Genomic DNA, 22861 nt, shown 5'->3' with positions numbered 1-22861 from the left:
AATTTGAAAAAAAAAAAAAAAACCACTAATTTGAGCGAAAGTACTAACAAATAGACATTAATGGGTTAAAAATTACCTTCCTAGGTAACAAATTTGCATTTTAATATGGATTCTCCAGAGGGTCAAAACTCAAATCCCAACAGTGGCTCTCCTAGGGAAATCTGAGCCAGTTATGCAAACTGGTACTCAGGAACGTTGGGCTCTGGGAGGCCTGCAGGCCTCTCCAGCCTCAAGTGCGCGTGAAATCAGGCACAAGATTCCACGGGTACTGTGCCGGCAGCTCTGCCTTCTGTGTCCTAGGTATACAGTATTTTCGGTATGATTATGAATGTATTTCAGAAATATCAAAGTCACTTAATGGCCATTATCGAATTAGTTCTGATTAACTGTTCACTGATTAGACTATCATATGAATAATGTAAGAGTAAATGATGGGAGAGGGAAACAATCTGTCAAAGAGGGTTTCTGCTTTGAGGTTTTTGTGAAAGGTGCAATCCCCAGCCATCTCTGGGGAAGCTGGGAATGCTAATACACAGGACAGATGGGAAGACTGAAGCAGAGAGGTTAAGGATTCATTTACCCAAGGCAGGGTTGGTTTTCTAACCCAGGCAGTGTAGCTTGAACTACTATGCTTACAGACCTCTTCTTTTGCCTTTGAAACCTGCAGTGTAAAGATGAACAATCGTTATGGAGAAATGAGGCTCTGCTTTGGGGCCATCCGATTCTATTCCATCTGCAAATAGCAAAACATGACCAAACAGTGGCCAAACCACTTTGTCCCAGTCATCCGCATTCCACAACTGGTTTTATTAATATGTGTTGAGACAAAAATTGAGGATCTGTTAAGGGAACTTAAAGGTCATTTAATCCAGGGGTTGGCAAACATTCCTATAAAGAGCCAGATAGTAAATAATTTAGGTTTTACAGGCCAAGAGGAAGACCAAGGATAGAAACGTATTTGCATAACAAGCTAAAATTCTAACAAGTTTCTACAATTTCTACAATGTAGTTCAAAATATAATAGTAGTAATTAAGTACTTTTTTTTTCTGGTAATACAGATTTACTAAGAAGAAGCATAGAATTCTTATCTGGAGAGATAACATTTCATTTAATTGGGGTTCAAAGAAAGCATTTCCTATTATCAAATTTATTGCAAATGTCATCTATAAAACACATTCTTCGCTTTCAGACCCTACAAAAACAGGTGGCAGGCCTGGGGGGCCATACTTTGCCGACACCTGATCTAGTCCAACGTATTCATTTTCAAGATGAATGACGTGCCTGCCATTTCTTCTAGAGCACACCGGGATCAAGTCTGGAATTCAAAGTTCCTTGATCTCCATTACCCTGCAGTGCCTCCCCAGTTCTGAATGAAAGAGTTTAATAAAGAGCACTTCCTTACCATTGCTAAAAAAGAGTGAACTGTCCATCAGCCATCTTACTGGAGAGCTGACTTGACTCAGCACTATAACAAGTAAATTCACCTTCAAAAGTTGATTTTCTTAATTAAATGATAAAGCCTGATTTGGGAGATAGTTTTCCTTCATTTTGAGGGTAATTTTTTTTAGGCACTTGAAATTTTTGCAATTATACATTATAATTAATTTTAACATTACATTCTTTTAGGGTTTTTCTTTCCTAGAAATTCTGTTTTCATCTATAAAATAAAAGAACGACACTGATTTTTGGTTTCTGAGCCCATTAAGATTATGGAACAACCAAAATAACAGCTAAAATGCTTTGAATTTATGACTCGTGTAGACAAATGCTGTTGTAACCTTCTGCCAGTGGAGATAGCTTTACTCTCAATCCCAAGTAAGAGATAGCCATAGACACTGAATTGTCCAAGCCCTTTGGAAGATATAACTGGTCTCTTAGGTCATTCTTAGTGTGGCTCAAGCTCTAGTTTAGGACATCAGTCGACTAAAGAAAAGTCATTAGATTGAAGAGGACCTGGATCCAAATACAGCTCGGATATCAGTCTCCTATTGCCAGAACCAGTCATTCTCAGATTTTAGCATGCTTCAGGATGACTAAGAGGCCCCACCAGACAACCACAATTTTGGCTTGAACCATAGAAACTGGTCCTTTAACAAGTCCTCCAAGGACCATAGACAAGATTAGGTATCAGGTAAAAAAAAATTTATCTTAAAAATATGTAAACACATTGTTTAATTAAACAAATTATTGGGTTTGGTTTTTAAAGTTCCTTCTTTCCATCAATAGCTTATGATCCAGACTATCTCTTTGAGCAAGCTACGGTTCGATCCTATTTTCTATACTCCATCGCCTTCCATTGTTTCCACTCTTACTTTAGAGGTAACTTTCAGAAAAACAGGCAAAGAAAAAAAAAAATGACAAAAAAAAAAATCTATGCCCAAAATTGACTTGCTCTTTCCAGAACAGAATGTAGTATAGTCCCATAAATAGGTGAGAGATTCTAAAATGTCAGATACAGACAGTGTTCACATAAGATGCAATAAATCCTCTAGAAGCAAGGTCACATAAAGCCTGCTAAATTTAAATTAACTCTATAAAAATTATTGAACACAAACAAAAAGAAGGCAATGGAGAAGTAGCTTCTTATTTTCCCTACTTGCTTTGAAAATAGACAGTCTAATTACTTGAGGAGTTATTTCTCTTTGGTAAATTTGGAGAGAGCCAACTTAAACAGGAGAAGTTCCAAAGCAGACAAAGTTCAACTAAACATGGAAGAGAAGCAAATTAAGTAGTAGATTCAGCATATTAACAAGGCTTAATTCCATTATCAGAAACTCCACTTAACCTCACATAGATATAAAGGTGCTGATGATGGGAATGAAGGTTGCTGGCTTCAATCTTTGTATCGCCAATATCTGGCAGGTAAACCTGGGATTCTCTCTCACAGAGGAATTTTTAAGGCAGTTAGTCTTCCAAATTTAGATGTCAGTGACTTACTTAACTGATAGGACAAGTGGAGGGCTTTAGTATCTTTGGAAAAGACATGATCGGTTCTGACCTAAAGCCCAGAGGTTGCTACTGAGTTTGACCACAAAGAGATTAGAAACTTTCATTTACAATTTTCCCTAAAACAGGAGTTAAAATGAATTTATACTGAATCACAATCAAATAGTATTAGAAACAAGTTATTTCAATTTGATAAAGGGTGATAATTTTAAAGTCAAAGGCAGCAAAGTAAACTATAATCACAAAATATTTTTTAAATATGTAGTTTGTTAAATAAAGATTCCTGACTTCTACTCTAACTCTTGTTCTTATCTCTCATTTAGGACATGATATATATTGCTTTAAAAACCAGTTAATTCAGGAAAATGATCTAATCCCCAGAGTGCTACAAATTTTGTGGGTATTTTTCCCTTTATTTCATACCTAAATATCACAAATTAATAACTATGACTTTCTTTGATAAACTTTAAAGAAATGTTGGTTTGATTTTTTTTTTTTGTTTATCGATCCAATTGAAGATAAAAATTTGAGTAGACTGAGCAGCACTTAATGGAATGACTGAACATCATGTTTTTAAGGTTATGGCAAAATTTAAGCTTATCTGCCTTTCTAATATGTAAAGTTTATATTAGGAAAGGAAACACATGGAAGGTAAAAATCACAAATGTCCACAATGTAAAGAAAAAGATCAAGAGAAACAAATACTTTAATCGTGTTTTTTAAAACAGCAAATCCCTGCCTTGAATTTGAATATGAAATTACGGAAAACATATGGGAATAATTTTGAAAGATTAAATAAGTGCTGCTGTATAAACTACCAACCCTCACCCTCGCCCCTGACTACAGCTCAACCACAAGGAGAGCACTCCAATCCGAACCATTCACACCGATTTCGATTACCCCTGACATAAGACAGACTTTTTGATGAGTAGCTATTGTCTTCTTCACTCTTTGATATTTGAGGTACATAAAGACTAGTGATTCATTACACATCCACTGATTGCAAATAACAGGTCAGAGCACTGGATAAAGGAAGCAGCTGTTCTTTTCTTCCATTTCTCACACTACTGCATCTGAATTTAATCCTTGAATCTAGGTGATTAGCATCATTATGTAAAACGTTTGTCCATTAGGAGGTATATGGGTGCATGTATTCATTTGACCATTCATGTTTTAGCAAAAATTTATTAATCCTTTACATATTAATAGTAATAATGAGAGCCTTTACTGAGCATGTACTAAGCATTAAGAGGCTGCGGAATGAGAAGCTGTTGCCTTCAGGGAGGAAGCAGACCTTGCTCACCAAGTCACCGTGAGGAGCATTGCCTCTCAGAGGTGCCTGCAGATAATCGGGGGACTTATCTTATGCACCTAACCCAGACCCGCTGCTTGTAGAAAGAGCTGGGCATAAAAATGTTATCTTAAAGACCTGGTGACCTCTGAATGGAATGCTCCTGAAAAAAAAAATAATTTAGTCAACAAGCTGGTTCCACTCAGAAAAAGTTAAAGTACTGGTCAGTGATGGCCACCCAGGAGTGAGTTGCTGTGGCAGCCACACTGGCTATTTCCCAGCTGATTTAGACAAGAATTGATTTAGGGAGATCACAGCTCAATTGGAAGTTCTCTCATTGACTCTATGTACATCTTGTACTTGCTTGGTTTCTTTACTTAATAATAAAGGTTGCGGGAAGACTAGGAAAGAAAGAAATATGTTCTGAAGCCAGGGCCAGACCAAGAGAGACACCTGTTAAATAATTATTTGATTAACTCTGGCAGCAGTTGCTAGTCATTGTCATTCCAAGGACTTCATAGCCCGAGTTGTCACAAACCATAATTTATGCAGCTGAAATGTCTGCAGCAATAACTGCTCAGTGCGCCCTCTTTTTTTTGTTATGTCGATGGAGCTTGAGCATCTCAAAAAAAAAAAAAAAAGCTTAAGAGAACTGACCTCCTCAATGTTGCTAATGCATTAGGGTTCTCTGTTGAGTTCTGTGATCAGGGAGTCTCTTCACGTGGCCTTTCTGAATGTTATTTATTGAGAATTTTTTTGAAAAAGAATTTAAAATTTTTGAGTATCCACGATAAAAAAAAAAAGTGACTTATTTTAACAGATAGAATCAGGTTAAACATCTGTCTTTGGCATTGCATGTCACGGATTCGTGATTTTATATAATTATCTGCCAGCATTTAATATAATATGTGTTTGACTACTCCAACACTGCTGATGTCAGAGAGAACAAAATAAAAATTCTCAGCAAGCTCCCTGAAGAGTCCTAGTCTAGATCAAGTGGACTTTACGGGGAATGTGTACTGTTTTTGGTGTGGCAGTGGCAATCCGAGAGATGGGAGCAAGGAGCAGCAGACCCAACACTTGAGATGACATCGAAGGCTTCACTATTACATGAAATAGTGCTCGTGCCAACCCACCCTCTCCCACTGACTCAGTTACACTTCCGAGAGCTGGGGGCATTTGATAATTTATTTCATACATTCTGAAGACATCGGATTGATACATTAATGTCCTAAGGAAGCAGTGTGACTTGCTCACGGGAATGTGCTGCGTGACACGGAGGGCCCACAGGCACCCACCTTGACAAGAATGACCTAGCAACTTGTCAAGGCCGCCCTGTGAGCTCTGTACAGGACCACCTGGACAAAAGGAAAATGGCAAGAGCTGAGCACTCGCAGATCTGACTTCCACAGCACCAGGGCCAACCCTCTGCTTCCATTTCATCTCCTCTTACAAAACACGAAGGGCAGGTGTCTTAGTCCTCTTTACAGGATGGCAAGTCAGGCTGGTCCCACCCAAAGGGCTGTGGCAGCCTCAGCTTTCCGTCATTAGTTTGAATTCATGGGAAAGGGCAAGATGCCAAAAGTGTTTGCAGGTGAATTCTTTGTCTCTTCCCAGTGCATCTGACTTACACTGACGGATGACTTATAAGTGTGTTTATCTTTTGTTGGGAAGGATTATCCGTTAGGTCAGTAAATCTTTTTCAGGTATAAATTATAAATCACAACCAGGGATGCCAGGGCTAAAATATCAAGGCATAATCTGCTCCTTTGTCTGTATCTCATGCCAAATATCACACAAGAGCAATTGTGATAAAATTTGATATTCATAAAAACAGAAACAAGATCACGATGCTGATATGTTCCCACAGTTATGTGTCACAAGTGATGAAACAGTGGAACAATTGACTTACTTTCAGAAAATATGGATGGGAGACAGTGACAGCCGACCCATTTAAAGAAAGCAGGAGAACAAATCGGGCATATTATCGAACACAAAAGAACTGAAAATCACTAACATAACCCACACACATCTCAGATGTATAAATATCTTTACTTATTCAGAACAAACTTCTGGACCAACCTTCAAAAATGATATAAATGGCTTAAAAACTTTTCTAGGATCTATTTACAAGATGTAGTCTACCTACCTGGATTTAGGAAAATGCTTTAGTCTCTTTGCTAATTACTCTTCCATTCTGTATATAACGAAGTGGTTGAAAATCATTAAAAAGTCCTTTCAACGAGCCATCAAGAATAGATCATTTTTGTGTCAGGAAAGCTAAGATCATGAGAAAACTTGCATTTTATTTATTAGAATAGGACACTTTTTTTTCCCTAGCCCTGAGGCAGGATCATTCCGAAAGAGGCTTAGATTTGAAGGAAAATAAAATAAATAAACAAAAAAGAATGAAGTCATAAATCCTTCTCCCAATGGAAAAAAAAAAAAAAAACTTGGCAGGTGGATGATCATCTCCATGAACAAAATGAAGCTTTTTTCTCAAGGCTATGTCAAGGTTACACTTGCTATGTCAAAAACACAACCAGGAACCCACAGCACACATATGTAGGTGCAGAAAATGGATCCAGACAGCAGGCCCGCCAGGAGGCCAGGCTCCGTGGGGGGGAACGAACCTGAATTGCAGTCCCAATGTTTTCTAACTTATGGTCTCTGAGCCTCAGTTTCCCCTGAAGACACCAGACTAAATAATTTATAAAATCTCTTTTTGAATCTCTAAATTTTTTATTGTAAGTCGATGTGCTTCCCATGGTCTGATTGACTCAATGATTCTAAAATAGCCAAAGATGTTTTGAGAGCCCCTGATGTCATTTACGATTTGGTTCCCATGCTCTTCAGCAGTTCATGCAGCGTGTGTCGTCTCCTTCCCAGGGCTGCTGTGGGCTCATCAGGGAAGTCGGGATCGAGTTATGGGCTTACTTAAACACCTCCCTCCACCCCCCAATAAATTCATAACTTCAAACTCTTTATTAAGCTTTCTCTTCTCTGTCTTAGCAGAGATTTCTGAGTGCTCCTATGTTCTTTCTGCCATGTATCGAAATCAGAGAAGAGAATGAAAGAAGTGTCTTTTCTCTATGGTGTCAAAACTCCCTCTTTCCAAATGTCTTGTTAAGCCCCTACGTACGCCGGGCACAGGGAGGGGGTGACTGATGGGGTCTGTGCTTTTGAAGAGCATACGCTTTAGTGGCAAGGATATAGTTTAACGGAAGAACACAACCAGTGACGTGACAGGCATTGAGGGTGGAGTGGGGAAAGGGTTTGGAGCAGGTGCTTAGGAAAGGCCTTTCGCAGGTGACACTTGACTTGGGCCCTGAGCTAAAAAAGGGACAGCAAATGCTTATATAGGGAAAGCATTCCAAGATAAAGAGAAAGTTGTCCAGGCCTTGCCGGTGAGCCAGTATTAGAGGGACAGGAAGAATAGTGCTGTTTTGGGGGATTGTTTGCAGGTCACTGCCAAGGTTGAGGCCATCAGAGTCTACACTCTAGGAGGAGGAGTTTACAGTGTGTACTCAATATAGTAAAATGGTTTGCTAGAGATTTTCCAAAAGATCGTGTTGGCTGCTGGTGGAGCACGGCTGGCCGGAAGGACTAACAGAAGCAGGGTGACAAGTTAGGCGGCTGTCGTTGGAGTCCAGGAAGGGATGAGGGTCTCCTGGACCAGGGTGGAGGCAAGGAGCTGGGATCAGTGGTTGGGTTCCAAGCGAATGACAGAAGGGACTAACTTTGCTTTTCTCCATGGTCATAAGATGTTCCTTTAAGTGGACTTAAGATACCAAACAAGTGACATAAGGAGCAAATTTTGATTCTTCCCGTGGCTCTGTCCTTCAAAATGAGTCAAACTAGGCCCTCATTTCCACTGCTAATTTCAAAACGCCTCCCACCTTTGCTAACACAACAGCCTTCACCAAACTGGTAACCGAGCCCTGGGTTCTGACCACTTACAGTGGGCCACACCTTGATGGCAGCTGCGTGACAGCACCCGCTGACTCAAGGGAGCTGACCGAGGGGCCAGATTCCTGAACGTGATTCAAACCGGAACTAAGAGCACAGCTGACAAGAACTTGTCAACAGTGACATCAGTAAATGAAGTTATTAGGTTTCGAGTTGACATGAGGTAGCTGGTGTGGGCAGTGACGTGTTGTTAATTGAGTGAGGTCTTTACTTTCCTATTTCCTCACAGAGCCAACTTTGACCTAATTGGGAGACTACAGGTAGCTAGCTGGTTTCTAGGAAAACTGAAAAATTAGAGCAGATTTTTCAGATCCTGTACCATTCATGCCTTTTTTTTTCTTGATTGCCCCTGACATCATAGAGCTCAGCCCTTAGCCTCCAGTGCAAAATGGTCCTTATCTCCAGCTTGTAAGAAATGAGGAAACTCCCCTGATGTTTATACCAACCATGAGGAAAGCCTCTCCCTTACAGACCCTCCCTCTTACAGACCCTCCCTCTTATAGACCCTCCTTCTGCACAACTGTAATTCCGTAATGAACTACATTTTTAGAGGTTTATTGGTCATCTTTCCCTGTAGAATGCATTCCTACCTCAATAGCAGCAGCAAATGGGCCGATCCTGTTTGCTGTGAAATCTCGAGAGCTGAGTACAGTATCCAGTAATGGTAGCTGCTCGTTACATCCTTGCAGACTAAACAGATAGATGAACGAATGACGACGTAATTGCCGTAAGCATCTAAACCTTAACGACCATCTCTAGAAGTCTGGACACAGGAGGCAACGCAGAGAACCAAAGTTTTAGAAAGATTATTTCCGGTTCACTTTCCTGTCCCTATGTATCTTGGCCACTGGGACTTAGATTTCCTTTCAAAAAACCTGGTAACATAACAAGCTCTGCTGAAAGTTGCCAAAGGGGAAACAAGACATTCCTAACACAGGCAGGCAAGGAGGCCTGCTGGTATGTGCTTACAGGGTGGGAGGAGCGGGGAGGCAGAATTTCAGTGCTCTTACTTTACATTTGAGTACCTGTTACTCAGAGAAATAGGAAACCAGTGGTTCAGGGTCCCCCAACGGAAAATGAATTCGGAGAGTAGATTAGTTTTTTTTTTTTTTTTGAAAGTTAAAATATTTAGATATAAATAATTTGGGGAGGAAATATAGCAGTGAAGGTTGGAGAGGGCAGGGCCGATGGGGAAAGAAATCGGTCCTATCAAAGGCCGCCTTGAGATCTCAAGGCAGATAGGATAAGAGATAAGTCCTTTTGCTAAGTTAGTCACACCCTCCCACATACAATTCCCTTGGCAAAGGTTCTTTTACTAACAAAGCAGGCACATGTTTTAAACAAAACAGTGCAGTGTAACAGCTAGGGTGGCTTTAAATATAGTTTTAAATTTAAAAAGCATCAAAGGGGGCAAAATATAACAAAGCAGGACCCGTGGTTTGAGAATACTAAGATGACGAGGGTCCTATGGCCACAAAGGAAACAGATTTCCTCATCGTTCTTTAAATGATGCACAGTTTCTGAAAAGGGATGTTTGAACCTTGAGTCACATACAACAGAGCTGGCATTAACCCCAAGGCACTGCGAGGCAGGAAACAGATGGTGATTCAAAGCAGGAATCTCAAGGAAAAGAGAGGTGAAAAAGATAAAGGACAACTGACATCAAGAAAGCTCAGTTCCCTTTCTTCAGCTCTTCTGGTTAATCCAATAGAACTTATTTCTTCTGTTCTAGCTATAAAGACATCTCACCTAGGAGATTCCGGGGCCGGATGGTGCTAACGCTGCTGGCATTGCCACTCAAATTTAATTTTACCTCTAACTAACCCTTCGGAAGGAGCCTTTCTGGGTTTAAGAATAAAAGAACATTAAAGACCTGTGCATAGAGAGAGGTAGAACAACCAAATTAACCTTGCAAACGCAAGGCAAACATATTCTAATATCAGCCCAAGTAAACAAAATCAGGTTACCTCCAACACAACGCAGAATTCCAGCCATGCCCTTGCTATCTCTCGGACCAAGATATTTTTTTCTTCCTCTGTAATTTCTACTCCAATTTCCTTTACTGGCCTTTGTCTAGATTTAAGGTTAATTTTTAAGTACCCTTTCTGTGTAATAAAGAAAATAAGGTACTTGTGCTGATCGTGTCATGTCTATATTTAAAATCTTTCCAGGGCCCACATTTGTATAACATAAAATTCAAACAGAAGAGCAGAGAAAATAAAGAGCCCCATATCCAGCCCCAATTTGTCCCTCAAATATCCTACACTTCAATCAAACCAGATTGTGTACCATTTGTTTTCACTTGGATCATTCACACCTTCTCAATCACTTTGGAATAATAAAATCTTAACCTCTCCTCAAAGCCTCAAATCAGCCATCACCAATTTTCTATCAAGCATTTCTACACTTGGAAATCAGAACTCAAATTTACTTTTGTGTACACAGCACTTCTACCTTTATGCTTATTTACACATATATTTATTTTCCTTGTTATCCAGCAAGCAACTGGTAAACCCAGAGGACAAGACTTATTCTACACACACACACCCCCTCATTATCTTATCTTGAATATAATACATATGGCTTTAGGAAGGAGTTCTATACTTACTAGTCAAGTGTTTCGAGACTTTCAGTTTCAACTTCTCTCCATAAAAATCTTATTTTTGAAAGCTCAATTGTAATCTCTGATTTTTTTCCCTATGCATTGGTGACTCTGAACAAATGAAAGTCAATTGTCCTTGAAATCCATATTTCATAATACAGCAAAATAACATTTTGATGAAACCCCTCTTGACAGCTGTACTTTTAGTATGCATTACTTAGCAAATTATATAATGATAAAAGGCTACTACACATTTAGGAACTCTTTAAACTATATTTGCTTTTTTAAACCATAGTAGTATATGCATATACTTGAAAAATAGAGATTTTAAAAGACTAGTTATTCCATACACAGCAAAGTTTGGCCTGGTCCATATGGTGTTAACCTAGGGACATCCTGCAATAATTCCCATCCTATTTTCAACCCCTCACATTCCGTGACCTACTTTTGTGAATGTCAGTCAAGTAGCTATTGCTTGGTCTGACTTCAAACAGCTCACTTCACTTCTAAACTTTCTCTTCAATGAGAAAAGGAAGAAAGCTCTAAGACCAAACCAACAGTTCTGATTAAATGTTTCAGGGTAGTTGAAACTGGACTTAAGGTTTCCAGACCAAACGCCTGAGAGAGTAGAAGTACTATAACCAAAATGGGAACTAGAGGAAGAAGGGTCAGTTTGGGAAGGAAGCACATGAGGTCAGTTAGACTGTCATTGAATCCAAGGTATCTGAATTGAGATGTTCAGGAAGCAATTGGAAATATGAGTCTGGAGGCTGCACAAGCAGAGATAGAGGTTTGGAAAATGTCTGGAAGAGTTACAGGAGTGGATGAGCTATAGATTCAGGAAAAATTCAGGAAAAAATCTTGGAAACCATATTTCAAAGACAGTTGGAGAAAAAGAAATTAAACAGGACGAATAAAAAAACAAAACAAACAAACAAAAAAAACAGAGTAAAAAGGCAACTGGCATTTAATGACCAGCACCAGGGGCATGGCCAGATACTTTAAATAGGTAGTCTCATTTAACCTTCACCATTTGCTCTTGATATGAGCACTTCCAGTTATGTCCGCTGTGCAGGTAAGGCACCTGAGAATTTCAGTGACCAATGCCACAGATCAAAAGCTATATTCATCATGGAAGAACCAGGAAAGTGCAAGAAGAAAGCCAAAGGAAATGAGAATTTTAGTCAAGGGTGGAATCAAGGAGGATGAAACTCAGATAGACACTTAGATAGTCAATGTCAAAGACATCTGTAGCCTTTCATTACCAGAGGAGTGATGTAGGTGGAAGCTAAATATAGGTTTGGTCCAATTGATAAATCACAATGAATCAACAAATTAGCTAATAACATCTGTGCAATGATCAATCTAGATGTTATATAGATAAAAGATTGCTGTTACAAAAAAGGTCATTATTACAGGGATTTAAACTCAATAAACATACCCAATAAACACCCACTCCAGAACATGGCTCTAGCAGAGTCTCTCATACTTCATTGACTTGTGTTCCATTTTCGTTTGTTTTACCTTCTGAGAGTTCAATCATGTTCTTAATATCTTAACCCACAAGCCAATACCCCTTGACATAAATTGAAGATGATAATAAAAATTAAATTTTAATTATTACGATTTTAATTATCACCACCTAGAATTTGAGAACCCAAGTATCTATTGCCAGTATGCCTTCCACATTTATGGAAACACAAACCGATAGCTTGGGTAATAAGAATAACGAGTAGTTATTAGGGCTCTCTATGTGCACTTTTATTACTTTAATTGATCCCCCAACAATTCTAAGAAGTTGGGGCTATTATTAATTGACTAATTTATTAAATAAATATTTTTCGAGCACCTAGTATGTGTCAGTCAGTGTTCTAGATGTTAGGGATAAGTCAAAACTCCTTTCATTAAAATAATGTAGAAGAGAGAGAGGAGCAAAGAGAAACAAAAAAACAAAAAAAAACAAATATATATAAAACGTCAGGTGGTTAGAAGTGTGTTGAAGGTGAGGTGGATAAGAAGATATATTTTAATTGAAAAATCGAAGCACCCAAGCAATGTTTGACTTGCAGAGGGCAAAGAAATGTTTATTAAGTGATGAACTGGACGTCAGATGCTAACCCTTAGCATCAGTACTCCACAACAGTAAGTATTAAAGCCGTGAGGTTCAGCCTGAGTGCACTTTAATGCCAGGCTTCTAGACGAAAGAAAGAAGAAACTTGAAAAAAGCATAATCACCCATATACGATCAATAAGGCAAGTGTTAAGTAACATGTGTTGTATTATTCCTCTGGTGTTTTTCTATCTTTTCAGGTCTTTTGTGAAAAGAAGGATAAGAATGAGAATGAGAATGAGAATGCAAGGCGATTGTTATTTCATGTTAAATCCTGCTAGATCTGTAAGTCGTTATGACAACAAGTTAGCCCTATCGCCAGTTTTACATGAGGATGAATGGTACTTGGGAAGTACAATTGCCATTTTCTAGTGAAGCCTACGTCAGATAAAAAGGCAAACTAGAAAGGACAAGGAAGTATAGTTCTACAAAGTGACCTTTCGGAGTTTCCCAAATGCTTAATCATCTACATAAATTTTAGACATATCTTAATGGCTTTACTTAAGCTGGGAAAATACAACATAAAAGAAATTTGTACTTAGACTTCTCAATATTTCCAACATTTCAAGTGTCAATTCAGATTATTAAGCACAGCCTGGATCAGTTGCCACAAAATTGATCTTTATTAGCATCTACAACCTAGATTTGAATTGATCACATTTTAATGGCTATGGCCAATGAGTTCAAATAAACACTCATATTGATGCTCAGTATGCATTTCCTTGATTTAAAGACATAAAATTGTTTTCCAAATAATAATCATATTTTTATAATCTTTTCAGTTCCCCAAAGTGTCCTATCCATTGTCTCACTTACTGGGATAAATGCTAGGGATAGGGGAAAAAAAGGAGCCAATTTCATAAGTCTACAAGTATATAGTTTTATAGCCTTTGGATAGAGCTTACTATTTTCAATACTCTCACCAAATTACATGTCCATAATAGAAATTTCTATTTCATAAAAGAATGTGATAAAAATTGATGATGTGGGCCAGACCAATCTGTCAAGTAACGTGGCATTCACAATGGCCTCAGGGCACAGCAGCTTTAAGCCATCCATCCCCTGCAATGTGTACGCGGAGAGGACATCCGTCATGCTGCGTGAAACTTACCATTTGGATGGATGAAAACTAGTACGAGACTCAATGTACAACATATATATTAAGTTAAAAGGTTAATTTTCTGACTTGTGGTCTGGATATTAGAGCTGTGGAAGAAGACAAGTGATCGTATGCTCCCTAAATGATCTTCCGGTGAAACCAAATAAAGGAAGTGAGAAAGGGACGTGTCCTTTATTTAGCTTCGTTAGTTCCAACAGTGGAGATGCTCAAGGTCACGACTTTCCCGTGTTTCATCAGTGGAGGCAGAACAGCCCAGTGGTTAGGCACATGACCGGATGTCGGATAGACTTGAATGATGGGGCTGCCACTTCCCAGTGGGATGAGACACTTAACTCTCAGCTATGGCTTCCTCAGTGAAATAGAAACAACACGATGTGAGGAATAATGAGAAACCGCCCACAAGTCCTGGGCACGGCACTCATATACTGCTATTAGGCTGCCCCAAGGTCTTTGACAGGAAACATAAAGTTGGAGCCCATATCCTCTTTATATAAGAGTTTCTTCCTGATACTGAGATTCCCTGGGGGGAAAAAAGTGTTGCCAGGAAAAGAGGCTAGGAGCGGACAAGGAAGGAAAAAACCCATTGAGTACTTTTATTTTTTTATTTATCTTTTTGCCATCTGTTATTTTATTTTATTTTATTTGGGAGATTTTTTTTTTTAATTTACTTATTTTCCAATTACAGATGACAAGCAATATTATATTAGTTTCAGGAGTTCAACACAGTGATTAGAAGTTTCTAGATCTTACAAAGTGAGTACCATGACAAGTCTCTGACTCCATAAAATAGTACTGACTATATTTCTTATGCTGTACTTTACATCTCTGTGATTATTTTTGTAACTGGCAATTTATATTTCTTAATCCCTTTCACCCTTTTCTCTCATCTCTCTAACCCCCTTCTCATCTGATGACCGCCAGTTTATTCTTTATATCTATGAATTTAATTGTTTTGCTCATTTATTTTGTTTTTTAGATTTCATGTATAAGTGAGATCATATGGCATTTGTCTTCTCCGTCTGACTTATTTCACGCGGCATAATGCCTTCTGGGTCCATCCATGTCACTGAGGACTTTTACGGCTGTGTCCCCATAATGCTATATATAGTGCACAATCCTCTTTAAAACTCTGAGTTAGATGCTGATTTCCACACTTTATTTTCTACACAACAAAACAGAGGTTCAGCAAATGTTGCAACTAGTTAAATAGGAAAAGTAAGAGTCAAATTGAGGTTTATCACACTCTAAAAACAATTACAGTTAACATTTATTAAATGATTATGGTTCCCCACTTTATATACATAATCTTACTAAATACTTAAAATGAACTTATGAATAGGGAAACACATTATCTCTCTTTCAAACCAAGGAAACTGAGGTGAGGTTAAGCGACCACTTGAGAATACATGGGTAATAAGTTTCAGGGTCACCATTTAAACCAGTATAATTCTAGAAGCATGGACATAATTCATACAGGCCTCAAAAGCTTCTGTCTTTCCCCTGTGTGCTCAGGGAAGAATATGGTCTAGGGTAAAGAAAAATTCACACACACACACACACACACACACACACACATACAAAAACACACAAACATACAAATACACAGAAACACATAATCGTGGTTAAAATGAGAAATCTACTAATTTGTCTTTGTCTTAGAAAAGCATTAGAGAATTAACTAGAATGGTGTGGCAATCAGATTAATTTAACATCCTCATCTTCAGAAGATTCTTATTAATAAATATGTTGTACTCTTCAGTGACAAGTTTTTCTGACTAACGTCCGTGTGCACGTGTCCACCCGCCCAGTCTCTCACAGGAAAGCATGAAGAGGAAGGGGACGGAAAAGGAGAAACACTAAACTATGACCCTAGGAAGAAGTGGATAAAGCGAACAGACATATTCTTCAAATGAAGGCTTGGACAGACCTTTAAATCTCCAGATTTAGGACAATGACTCAGCCCCAGAAGACCGAGGGGGTCATCGTGTGACCTGACACTCCACTCTCACTCCCACTTAGACACTTACAGCTGGGTACGGTGGCCCCCCACCCCAACAAGGGGGGGCCAGGTGGGCCTGCTCACCACCCAGGTGTGCCCAAAGCCATAGAGGCTGGAAGTGCACATTTTCTCAGGACCACCCTCTCCGTTCCCTCATAAGAACTCAACACGAAGATGACCTGGATCAGTCCTGAAGATTTCAGTGGCTTATATTTCTCCTGCAACAGCTTTCTGCCGTAGGTACTATTATTATTACTGTTTTAGAGAAGAAATTGAAGCACAGAAAGACGAGGAAACTTGCCTGTGACACAGCTAAGTAATTGATGGCGCAGGGTTCAGACTGAGGCAATGGGGACTCCAGAGCTCACTGTGCGAATCCTTTCTTTTAATGTTCCCCCAATTCGAGGCTCAAGAGCAGAGACAAAGGAATTCTTTCACATATCAAAGGTGTTTCTACATCTTTCCCAGATCCCATCCCCACCCAACTACTTCCTATTTCCCCTCCCCCTCCACACACACAACACACACCTTATCTGTTGTTTAAAACACAGAGCTACTCCTGTCCTGTTCACTCTTGTGTAAATGCAGCGAGATGCTCGATACGGAGGCCTGTAATCCCTAGCAGAAGTCTGATGACAGTCTCTTAGGTGAGAGAACAAACATATTAGCTTTACGGGAGAATGTACTGATCGAGATAAAAATACACAGACAAGAGTGACCAACACAAAATAGCAAACGAAATAATCCTAATTCCAGGTTAGATACCTTTACAGAAAGTACACATCCACCGCTAGGTGCGCTAATAACAACAAAATCAAACAGTCAATTAAACATTTTACCTGCTCACCCACCTGAGATGCCGGGCTACCCTTGTTCACTTTATCCTTACTTCCTTTGAATCATCATGGCCAAGTCTGAGTATCTTTCTCATTATAATAATATTATCTGACTCTTGCAGTGCTTGTTTGCAAATCATTTGCATAAATAGCACCTCACTTCGTGAACTGAATCATCAATACAACCCAGAAAAGTGGTTCTCCCATTTCCCAGATTAGGAAACTGATCTGGGAGGTCAGCTGCTAGCAGAGCAGGAACCTGATCTTCTGATTCTAAATCCAGTGCTGCTCCCATTCCACCCATTTCGGTCCCTCAAAGGACCATCCCACATCCTTCCTTCTCCATCCTAGCCTTCTGGTCCGATGCTCTTCTGTGCCATCACCAAATCTGCTACCTCCCAGAATTTAAAATAGTTTTCAGATGCTCACGCAACAAAACACATGCCTCTGTTGGATATGCCCCTGTGATACAAACAGATGAACAATCAAATTAGCATCTTTACTCTCACATACGTTTAAAAAAATCTATACGCATGGCCAAAAAGAGTGAAAAAGAGAAGAGAGAGACAGAGAAAATGAAAAAAAATCTCAAGAATATATACAACGAGTGATAGGATTATGGTAATTTTCTTCACTGCAATACTCTACGCTTTCTAGATTTTCTAGAATTACTATACATTGCACTGTTCGACATGGGGGGAAAATGATTTTTAAAATGTTAAGCAACAAAAACATTGAAAAGTTGAGTCTTTTGAAGGAAGGAAAAAAGAGGACAGGAGCCACTGGGGACTTACTTGCTTTGCCCAGTCCTGGGGGAGGTGCTGTAGATAACGTGGGTCGCAGAGGGCCCCAACATTCTCAGAGCAAGGAGCAAAAACGGAGTGGATGGCCCCGCTCTTCTGGGAAACAGCCACCCCTTCCTGAGGGCTGCCAAGTCTTTCCACATCCAAACACTCTGACTTGTGCTAACAGAGAACGCCTATCTTCTAAAACAAGTTTTAAAGATTGTTTGGATCTGGGCAGAGAGGGAGTTGATTTATTTGGCAGGCAGAGCTAATTATTTTGGCCTGTTTTGAAATCCCCCTGTTTCAAATCTCTGACTCAAAAATCATCTCGGAGGTCATCACACATTGTCTTTAAACCCAGATTTAAAAGCAAAATTAGAGATGGTACGAAAGGGCATAGCCTCTTACTTTAAAAAAAAAAAAAAAAATGTTACTAACCTGCAGCGTCACTAACTGTGGTAGAGGAAAGTCAGGTCATCAGCTGTAAAGGTTTCTAGGCGCAACCCATGGAGCCTTTAGACCCAAATCAAACAACCTTTTTGTTCCTTCTTTGGGGCAAACCCACCAGTATATTTTCCTCAATGTGAAGACAGAATACTGGACACAGAAAAGGTGTTTTAATGTGAGTGTTTCCAACCTACCTCAAAAACACTCATGAAAAGGGAGAATACGGATTCAGAAAGTGAAATGATTTCAAGTGTTATGCTAACTGAATATCAAAATAATAAACATCCAAAGCAAACAGGCCAGTAGGAGCAGGTAATAAATCAAAATACATGTGGGGATTGGACCTCATTAGGTTTGAAAAACAGAACACTGTTGCACAAACTGGTTATTAGCACTAGGTTCTCTCTCAAAAAAAAAAAAAAAAAGAGAAAAAAAGAAAAAGAAAAGGAAAAAAAGGAAAGAAAAAAATGAAAAGAAAAAAGAAAAACTGGCACAAAGCCCCAATCTTTTAATACGGAAGTTCATTCCTTTATTGAACGTGTCTCAGCAAGTCGCCATCAGCTGTTATTTGTTATTAGGGACCTGTGTAAACCTTAAGGCGAGGAGACTGACTCAGGCATCAGAACAGGAAGAGAAAGTATGTGATCACAATTACTTTCAACCTCCTTCACGTTCAGCATTATGTGTTCTAGAGGAGACGGCAGTTAACATTCTCTAACATGAACATATTTGAGCACAGTGGGAAGCGAATTCTAAAAAGGAACAAGAGCAGCAGGTGGGCTGATGAACTTAGAGGTAGGCGAATACCTGTGCCCAGCGTGGGACTAGAGGTGGCTCTGCCACATAGCAAAACTCTGCGGGGGTTCCAGAGGTGGGGGGAGGGGCAGGGAAGCCTGGGCATCCCTCTCAGGAGCAGAGCGACCACCAGGAAAAGCTGCTAGGCTAGGAATCCTTATGGGAAACAGAGGGAATTCTGTTCTCCAGCTCCACTGGGTGTATCCATAGCCAGGAAGGGAAGAATTATAGCTGGACATCGCAGTCTGCAGGAAGACAATTATTTCTGTTGTTCAAAAAGGAGCACATCCCATACTCAGCCCAGTTTCCACCAGTCCCTCGTGCTGTGGTAAATGTCCGTTGAGCACCCTCCCACCCTAAGTACCCTTCAAGTCCTTCGAACACCACCTGTATAAGTGGCTGAACGACAGAACTGACACTTCAAAGGCCTGAGAATTAAGTTAAAGGCTAATTTAGAGGCAGGACCAGCCTCATAGACCCAGCTACAATCAAATTAAGAAAAGAATTGGATGTTAATTGGACTTATGATGGTGGTGATCTTTTTGTGATATAAACAAATATCAAATTATTACCCCTGAAACTAATAAAACGTTTTGTCAATTGTAGCTCAATAGAAAAAATTATCTTTAAAAAAGAATCAGTTAGAGTACAAATGCTTCAACTGAAGCAAAATAAATATGTTCTCAAGGCACTCAGGAAATGAAAGGCCAGCAAGGGCTTCTAATCAACCGTGCTTAGTATTGAAACTGCAAAATTAGAATGGTAATAGTGAACTTTCTCTCTGAGATAAGCTGAGAACACCAAAAGCTAGTTAGAAAATGTTTATACTAGGAACTGATTGCTCTAGTATAGATTAATAGATTAACCACTTCAATGCCTCTGAAATGCTGATCATTTCTTACATTCTTCAAAGCATTAGACCTGTTTCTGCTTGCAAAAGCCATGTGCACTTTTTGAGCTTAAAAAGCTAGTATACCTGGGACTCAAAATCCTCTTTCGAAGGACTTTTGGCACTGTATAATTTTTACAAAATTCCTGGCAGTCCTCAGGCATGAATTCATAGTAGTTGTAAATGGACATGTAAAAAAAAAAAGAAAAAAAAAAAGAAAGAAAGAAAAAATATGCAAATCTACTTCCTGTACAAATAGGCACAGTTGCCTTCCAACTCAGGGCTGATTCTGGATGATGTTCTTTTTCTTCACTGATGTACAAGAACAAAAAGTAACATAAATAGCATAACGTTTATATCTATCTGTCTGTATCATACCTATAATATCTGATCCAAACAATTCCTATGTATCTAGATACAGGTGAAGATATTTTATCTAGGTGTGTATTTTATTTTTATTTTCTATATTACAGCTACTCAAACCCAAACCGAATTTCGTATTTGCGTGAAGTCCACAGCTTCATTTTCCTCTCAGTGAACAGAGACTTGGAAGACAAATGTTTGCTGGATGAAAGGAGGGATTAATGAGGCGATGCCATGTGCTGAATTTCCCAATGACAACGCAACGGGAGCAAAGACCTCTGGCTGTTTTATTGACCCTTTTCCTTTATGGAGGGAGTGACCAGTGTTCTTTCAAAGAGGAACCTACTAAGACAAACCAAACACATTGGGGAGTTTGCAAAGAAAATTTCAAACATGGGATCAACTGTCACAGAGAGATTTAAATGTATCCTATTAAAAGATGATAAAAACTAATCAGTTGAGATTTTAACGATCTAGTTTTGATTGTTGGACACTGTAATTTGCTAAGTAGGCACATGACTTATCATTCTGAGGGCAGTTTATTGACATCCAGTTTCTGCTCAAGGAACCAGTATTTCTGAGTTATTTTGTGAGCTTCCAGGAGACCAGAGTAAAAGTGAAAGCAGTCATGTCCAAGTTGCTTATTATATTTCACGTGAGCCTCACCAATAGCCTTGGCATGTAAACTATGAGGAAGTTACATCTGACAACGCACATGCGTTATAACAAACCCACTAGTTATCCTGCCATTTGGCAGCTCCACGTCTGCAAACACTGGCATTTTCTTTTTTTTTTTTCTCAAAATATTATACAACAAATCATAAGCCTGGTCTATTTTCTTTTGACTTGGTTTCTGTGGTTTTATTTGCGGCCCTTTGCTAGTGTTTGAATGTGGACGTGGAGGCCGTGGTAGTGACAACTCACTTCCCCTGCAGCCACGTGTGTCCATAAAGGGTACAGAAGTGATCTTGACTAAGGAAGTAGATGACTCTGAGCGAGGAGGAAAGCCAGTGTGTTCAAAGTATAAACTCAAAGGTATGTCCCTGAAGGAAAAATGCTGAACCTGTGGTCTTTACCCATCTGTGACTCAAGTCAACACAGCTTCTGACACACAGATAGTACAAGAACAAATTCCAGTTTATGGAGTTTCGAAAATCATGTAACAGCCATAGTGCCTGGGATTGTGCCTCTTCCAAAGAAATCAGTATGACTTCAGACATCTCGATGTTTACTTTTTTTTGTCAAAATACGCCTGTGAAGTAAGACTGCGGTTGTAAAGATTGGAGAGATCATCTCTCTCCTGTGAAAATCAGAACAGCCTTTTCTACAGGGCTATTTTACTCCAGCTTCCAACTCCGTCAACTAGGGGGCCATCCTGTGAGAGAGCCAGCAGAGCCATAGCAGAGGAGTGGGAGAGCAAAAGCCCCTTGGGAGACCACCTGTTCCCACATCTCTGGGACACCACAAGTTTCATACCTAAGTAAATAAAATCTACATCTAAGAAGGGCCTTGGTTAGGGCATCCACTCTTCTCCCCTGGTGATTATTTAGGCTGCCTAATACGCACTGCAAATGTCAACCCAACTGCATGTCTTAAAGGATATCAGCAGGGATCCTTTCAAATGATGTGATTTGAGAATGGCGGACAAGGAGACTGAACTGCATCTCATTTACTAAAGAATGAATTTGTGCGAAAACAGACCTCTAATTAGTAAACACATCGTTTGTGTTCCAGTTACCCACAGGTGGTTCTGGAAAACATCTCTGCCCAGGTCCCAGCTCTGGTATTTTTCTTTTTGTTAGTCTTCTTGGCTAATCCACATCCAGCCTTGCTCTAAACAAGTTTTCTTTTTTAACCAAAGTGCTATGCTAACTTCAGAAAATTCTGAGACTCTTCATCTGCAAGTGCTCCAACTTCTAACATTGGCACCTGGGAAGGCTCTCTCCATCCCCTGCCCACACCAGGAAAAACTCCATCTTGTACTACAGATGCCCGATAGCCTGAAATGGTCTTCTTCCCAGGTCATGTGAATTTCCCTAGTGTTTAAAAGGAAGAGAACAACTTCCAGGATGTGATTACCCCTGGAATCGAAAATCAATTTGCTGGCTCTGTATAAAAATCCCAATAACTTTGTGATAACTATGCGATTGGTCCTACTTTGTTCTACTAAGGATGCCACATGTGGCTGATAATTTTCTCTCTGTAACCAAACTGATCAGTCTTTCACTTCTGTGCAGTTTACTTCCAACTACTTTTTTCCCCCAAGAAATGGTTTCTGTAGAAAAGAGATAAATAACTCACACCTCTTCAGTGGACAGAACTGCTCTTCACTTGAGTATCTACATAATTTTTTTTTTTTTTACGAGAAATAATATTATTCACAGAATCCAACTAAAAAATGTGATACTGGCTAAATTCCACTGGGATTGACACCATTGGCCCAGATGGGTATAAGCAACTCACTTTCTGAGATCCACAGGGCCTTCTATTCTTAGCAGGTGAACAAGAAATAAGCAGCACAAAAGGACTAGCAAATCACTGTTAGTTCTGTGTCACCCAGAGTCAGTCTTCGTGGTATGAGCAGCCGACAAGTTCACCAGTGCCTAAATTAACCAGAATCATCTGGAGCCTTGTTAAAAATTTAGATTACAAACTCAAACTTCAAAACTCTTGGGATGTGACCTTAAAAATGTGTATTTGTACCAAGC

The 22861-nt window shown here is 39.4% G+C and overlaps 1 protein-coding gene and 1 long non-coding RNA gene across 2 annotated transcripts in view; one reads left to right on the top strand and one right to left on the bottom strand.

Annotated features, from left to right (window-relative positions):
- EPHA4 (EPH receptor A4) overlaps positions 1–22861 on the bottom strand; it is a 146723-nt gene that overhangs the window by 83896 nt on the left and 39966 nt on the right. The gene's annotated exons all lie outside the window — the stretch shown is intronic.
- On the top strand, positions 18606–20606 carry LOC111738685. The gene is made up of 2 exons (XR_002779919.1): positions 18606–20122; positions 20264–20606. It is a non-coding gene; the product is annotated as an uncharacterized LOC111738685 (long non-coding RNA).

This window comes from Pteropus vampyrus, unplaced genomic scaffold (genome assembly GCF_000151845.1).
Source record: "Pteropus vampyrus isolate Shadow unplaced genomic scaffold, Pvam_2.0 Scaffold42, whole genome shotgun sequence".
NCBI classification, from domain to species: Eukaryota; Metazoa; Chordata; class Mammalia; order Chiroptera; family Pteropodidae; genus Pteropus; species Pteropus vampyrus.
The sequence above is the reverse complement of the archived record's forward strand: the minus strand, read 5'-3'. Positions and strand labels throughout refer to the sequence as shown.